Below are 6072 nucleotides of genomic sequence, written 5' to 3'. Positions count from 1 at the left end.
TCTTTCTAATTCCTCCCTCTCTTTAATTACCCCTCTCTCTCTCTAATTACCCCCTCTCTCTAATTCCCTCTCTGTCTAATTCCCTCTCTCCCTCTGTCTAATTCCCTCTCTCCTTCTGTCTAATTCCCCCCTCGCTCTGTCTCATTCCTCCCTCTCTCCTCTGTCTCTCTCTTCCAGTCCTTCTCCCCCTCCTCTCTGTCTAATTTCCAATGTCTAATTTCCTTTCTTTAATTACCCCTCTCTCTTTCTAATTCCCCCCTCGCTCTAATTACCCCTCTCTCTCTAATTCCCCCTCTCTCTTTAATTTCCCCCTCTCTTTAATTACTCCTCTCCCTTTTTAATTCCACCCGTCTCTCTCTAATTACCCCTCTCTGTCTAATCCCTCTCTCTCTCTAATTCCCCCCCCTCTCTTTCTAAATTTTCCCCTCTCTCCCTCTCTGTCTAATCCCCCTCTCTCTAATTTCCCCCTCTGTCCAATTCAACTGACTCTCTAATCCTCCCTCTCTCTAATCCCCCCTCTGCCTCTGTCATTTCCCCCTCTCTGTCTAATTCCCCCTGTCTAATCTCCTCTCTTTCTCGCTTTCTAATCCCCCCTCTCACTAACCCCCCTGTGTCTGTCATTTCCCCCTCTGTCTAACTCCCCCCTCTCTATAATTCCCCCTGTCTAATCTCTCTCTCTCTCTCTCTAATCCACCCTCTCTCTAATCCTCCCCCTCTGTCTCTGTCATTTCCCCTTCTGTCTAACTCCCCCTCCTCTGTAATCCCCTCTCTCTGTCTCATTGCCCCGAGCAGTCCCCTGTATTTTACTGGCCTCTCTATCACAAGTCCACCCCCCAGTGAGGGAGAGATGTCACTGGGCTGGAACTAGACTCAGTGTCATGGTGCAGCCTGGGTGCTTGGCAATGGCTGCTCCCTTTACACATCCCTCCACACACAGAGAGAGAGAGAGAGAGAGACGGGCAGAGACAGGAAGAGGCTGAGAGACAAAGTGAGATGTGCAGAACAATAGAGGTGCTGAGGGTGGGTGGGGTGGGGGGGGGGTGAATGGGAGATTGGAAAGAACAGAGTGACAAAGTTTCAGAGGGAAAGATACAGAGAGAGTTGTCGGGAGAGATAAAAAGGGAAACTTGTCACAATTCAGAGAGGCCGAGATACAAAGGACACGGAGAGATGGGGGTGGAAATAAAGATGTGGGGATAGAGTGAGGAACATGGAGGGAGGAGCAGAGATAGAGGGGCAGGAAGAGGTGGAGGGATTGGACTCGATGGGATTATATTGGACTCTCTGCAGAACCGTGTCTCACCCTGGATCCCCCTGAGTAACACCCCCATTCCCCAACCCCCCGACACTGACCCCAATCGCCGGTGTGAACGTTCCACACGTCACTCCTCCGGGTAGAAGAATGAGGGACAAAGACATGGATATGTTTTTATTATTGTCTTTCTCTCCGGTTATAGCTCCTGCCCGAGGATTCCTCGCAGCAAATCGTTTCTCTCTCTGCATCCTCAGGGCTGCAGCTTCCAAATCCATTCTCCTTGGGGGAGAGAGAGAAATGCAAATTGATTAAAATAAAGCAAAGCTTACTGAAACAAAAAAATACACAGCAAGATCCCATGGCTCTTCTCACTCACTTACCTCCACAATCTCAGAGGGGTGGTGGAGTGGGGGTAGAGGCACCATTTAATAAACACATCCCCTGTTATTAAACACAGACAATGGGAACAGATTTGAAATGAGATGAGGGTGTAAATGCCTCGTGACCAGCCCTGTCCCTCTGTGTTTAACCTGCCAGCTCCAGCTGCTTTACTGCCTGATTGTACATAACACACAAACACTGATCATTCCCCCCTCACCGTCCCTCTCCCATTCACTGTCCCCCACCCCCTCTACCTGCTCCCACCAGGGCTGTTGCTGTTTGGAGACTAAATATTCACGTTGCACAAAACCACTTCTAACACTGTCACCTCTCTCTCTCCCTTTCTCGTTCTGTTTCTCTCCCCCTCCCTCTCTACCTATCTAGCCCACCCCATCCCTGCTCTCTCCCCCTCCCTCTGTACCTATCTAGCCCACCCCATCCCTGCTCTCTCCCCCTCCCTCTGTACCTATCTAGCCCACCCCATCCCTGCTCTCTCCCCCTCCCTCTTTACCTATCTAGCCCACCCCATCCCTGCTCTCTCCCCCTCCTCTCGCACCACATCCTGCTCTCTCCCCCTCCCTCTGTACCTATCTAGCCCACCCCATCCCTGCTCTCTCCCCGTCCCTCTGTACCTATCTAGCCCACCCCATCCCTGCTCTCTCCCCATCCCTCTGTATCTATCTAGCCCACCCCATCCCTGCTCTCTCCCCCTCCTTCTGTACCTATCTAGCCCACCCCATCCCTGCTCTCTCCCCCTCCCTCTGTACCTATCTAGCCCAACCCCATCCCTGCTCTCTCCCCCTCCCTCTGTACCTATCTAGCCCTCCCCATCCCTGCTCTCTCCCCCTCCCTCTGTACCTATCTAGTCCACCACATCCCTGCTCTCTCCCCCTCCCTCTGTACCTATCTAGCCCACCCCATCCCTGCTCTCTCCCCGTCCCTCTGTACCTATCTAGCCCACCCCATCCCTGCTCTCTCCCCCTCCCTCTGTACCTATCTAGCCCACCCCATCCTTGCCCATCTTTCCCTCTCTCTCTCTCTCTCCCGCTTGATAATCTGTTGCTATCTCTGTTCATTTCCCTTCCTCAGGATGGAACTTGATTGAAAGGCCCTCTGAACAGTTTCTGTCTGACCATTTGCAATAATGATGCACTGTGGCCATCTTTTATATTTATCCATGATTTACTGAGAGAAATGGGGTGAGGAGGGGAAATGGGAACATTCCTCAATCAGCCCGTCAGTAAACTGAACTCGGGGAGGGTAACCATGGTTGCAGGCTGCAGGCCAGACAAGCACAGCAAGATCCCACAAGCCTGGCGATGTTAGCCAGGTATCCTTCGCCCCTCCTCACCCCCAGAAAAGGCTAATCTACCTCTAAACAATATCAAACTAACAAGCACAGCGTCACATTTAGACATTCAATTCAAGGGGCTCAAACATTAGAGAATCAATACATCAATGTTTACAATTGCAGTGCACAGCAGGATCCCACAAACAGCCCCACGAGGGACAACGCCACACTGGTGAAACCCCACATCCTGTGTCTCCCTCATAACCGCCCCTCCTTCCATCTCTTACCTCCCCACTCAATATTTCCCTCAATCTCCCCTCTTTCCCACCTCTCCCTCCCTCTCTCTCTGTTTCTCACATGCCAGAATATGGAGAGGCAGAGAGAGAGAGAGCGAGAGAGAGAGAGAAAACCACAGTCAGGGCCTCAATAAACTCAATTCAAAATGGTTCCCGCACATTTCATTCAAGCCTCAGTTCATCGCAGTGTCTAAAACAGCAGCATTATTCAGGGAAACAGCCTCACGTGAACCAGTTTCACTTCAGGCCCCTCCCACCTGCTTCACCAGTCGGGGAATTAATTTACAAAGTGTGCTCCCTGCTGCTCATTCAGGGAAACCCTGTTTGGTATTTGCGCACAGAAAGATCCCACACACTACAGTGCGCTCACAGTCAGATCAAATTGGTTTAGACTGAGAATTGATGAAAAGGCAAAGGCAGGGAAATATCTGGAAACAAACTGGCACAGATTGGCCCCTCGGTGACACAGTTTCTTTTCACCAATCCAAACTTCTGGGAGGCTGGGAGTGAGGGACTTTCTCCAGAGGCTGGGAGCTGGGCAGTGACTGCACGCCGGAGACCCCCAGATCCTCGTCTCTTCCCTCCCTGCCCCTCTCTCTCCCTGTTTCCCTCCCTCTCCCCTTTCTCTCTCCCTCCCTCCCTGATAACTCACAATCGAGAGAGAGACAGCAGGAAAACGCACAATCACATCCTCAATCAAATGAATTCAAGAGGCTGCTGCACATTTTGTTTCTCCGCCACATTCATGGCCTGAAACACGGGCCTTATTGGGGACTTCAGACAATGCACAGCCCCTCCTGAGGGGGCCTGAAATGAGGCCGTGAATTGGGCCTAGTCACAGAGGCTGCATTAACGCTCAGGGACAGGAACAGGCCCCAGTCTAACAGAACATTGCTCTCCCTCCACAGCTCAGCGCAAACCTCCCAGACAGGGCTGGAAGGAGTGAGAGGGAAATGGGACCCACTTCCCCTTAACCTCCCCCCCAACCACCCTCAATTCAAATAATGACAACTCACATTGGGACTTCCCTGTCAGTTTACTACAAGATGAAGCAGAGAAAGAAATGTCTGGAAAGAGAGAGGGAGAGAGAAAGCTGGAGTGACAGAGACAGGGAAATTCCACCCCCTCCCCCAGAAACCCTCAAACTCCCACAAAGACAATCCTGGAGTTTAGAACAAGCCTTGACCCAGGATCAGGGCTTTTTCCGTTTGAATGACAGTCAATGAACTGGTTTCTCTTTAACGTCGTGTGGTCCCTGTTGCAGTTCAGGAAAAGCTGCAGGCCGTTTCTGCACAGGGGGATCCCACAGGCAGCAATGTGATGCTATCCGGATGGGAACAGGGAGACACATTTCCTTCCCCAGCTTCATGCCTGCTGTAACCCTCCCTCTTCCCCGTCTCTCCCCCCACCCCCCTGGGCACCGTGTGTGCTCTGAGTCTGGACACATCCCCAGAAAGGCCTAAACTCTCTCTCTTCAAACCGGGAACAAGCTGCTGCTTCCTGGGTGAGACTTTTTGAAATCTCCGTCCCAGCATCGATTTTTACAAACCAGGCGTCCCCCAGGCGGGTGTGACTGAGGCTTTTCTGCAGAGACCGGGAGCTGGGCACTGACTCCACACTGGAGACCCCCTCCCCTAAACCCCCACCCCACCCCCCCCCAGACCCTGTGTCTCTTCCTGAGCCCCAAGCCCCTGCCTCTGTTTCACTGTCTTTTCCTGTTTCCCTCCCTCTCCCCCTCTCTCTCTCTCTCTCCCTTTCTCTTTCTCTCTCTCTCTCTCGCTCTCCCTCCCTCTCTCTCCCTCTCTCTCTCTCTCTCCCTCTCTCTCTCTCGCTCTCTCTCTCTCGCTCTCCCTCCCTCTCTCTCGCTCTCTCTCCCTCTCTCTCTCGCCCTCTCACTCTCTCTCTCCCTCCCTCTCTCTCTCTCTCTCTCTCCCTCTCTCTCCCCCTCTCTCTCTCCCCTGGTCGCGCTCTCTCTCCCCCTCTCTCTCCCCTGGTCTCGCTCTCTCTCTCCCTCTCTCTCCCCTGGTCTCGCTCTCTCTCTCCCTCTCTCTCCCTCCCTCTCTCTCCCTCTCACTCTCTCCCTCTCACTCTCTCTCCCTCTCCCTCTCTCTCCCTCCCTCCCTCTCTCTCCCTCTCACTCTCTCCCTCTCACTCTCTCTCCCTCTCCCTCTCCCTCTCTCTCCCTCCCTCCCTCTCTCTCCCTCTCTCTCTCTCCCCCTCTCTCTCTCTCCCCCTCCTCCCCCCCAACCCACCTCCCCCACCTCCCCCCCTTCACCTCCCCCATCTCCCCCCCTCACCTCCCCCCCACCTCCCGCATCTCCCCCCAACCTCCCCCATCTCCCCCCTCCCCCATCCCACCTCCCCCATCTCCCCCCCTCCCACCTCCCCCATCTCCCCCCCCCACCTCCCCCCCCAACCTCCCCCATCTCCCCCCCTCAACCTCCCCCATCTGCCCCCCCAACCTCCCCCATCTGCCCCCCCCAACCTCCCCCATCTGCCCCCCCCAACCTCCCCCATCTGCCCCCCCCAACCTCCCCCATCTGCCCCCCCAACCTCCCCCATCTGCCCCCCCCAACCTCCCCCATCTGCCCCCCCCAACCTCCCCCATCTCCGCCTCCCCCATCTCCCCCCCCCAACCTCCCCCATCTCCGCCTCCCCATCTCCCCCCCACCAACCTCCCCCATCTCCCCCCCCCCATCTCCCCCATCTCCCATCTCCCCCATCTCCCCCCCTCCCATCTCCCCCATCTCCCCCCCTCCCATCTCCCCCATCTCCCCACCCACCTCACCCATCTCCCCCCCCACCTCCCTCAATTTCCCCCCACCACCACCACTACCTCCCCATCCCCC

Source organism: Carcharodon carcharias, chromosome 19, assembly GCF_017639515.1.
Source record: "Carcharodon carcharias isolate sCarCar2 chromosome 19, sCarCar2.pri, whole genome shotgun sequence".
Taxonomy (NCBI): Eukaryota; Metazoa; Chordata; class Chondrichthyes; order Lamniformes; family Lamnidae; genus Carcharodon; species Carcharodon carcharias.
The sequence above is the reverse complement of the archived record's forward strand: the minus strand, read 5'-3'. Positions refer to the sequence as shown.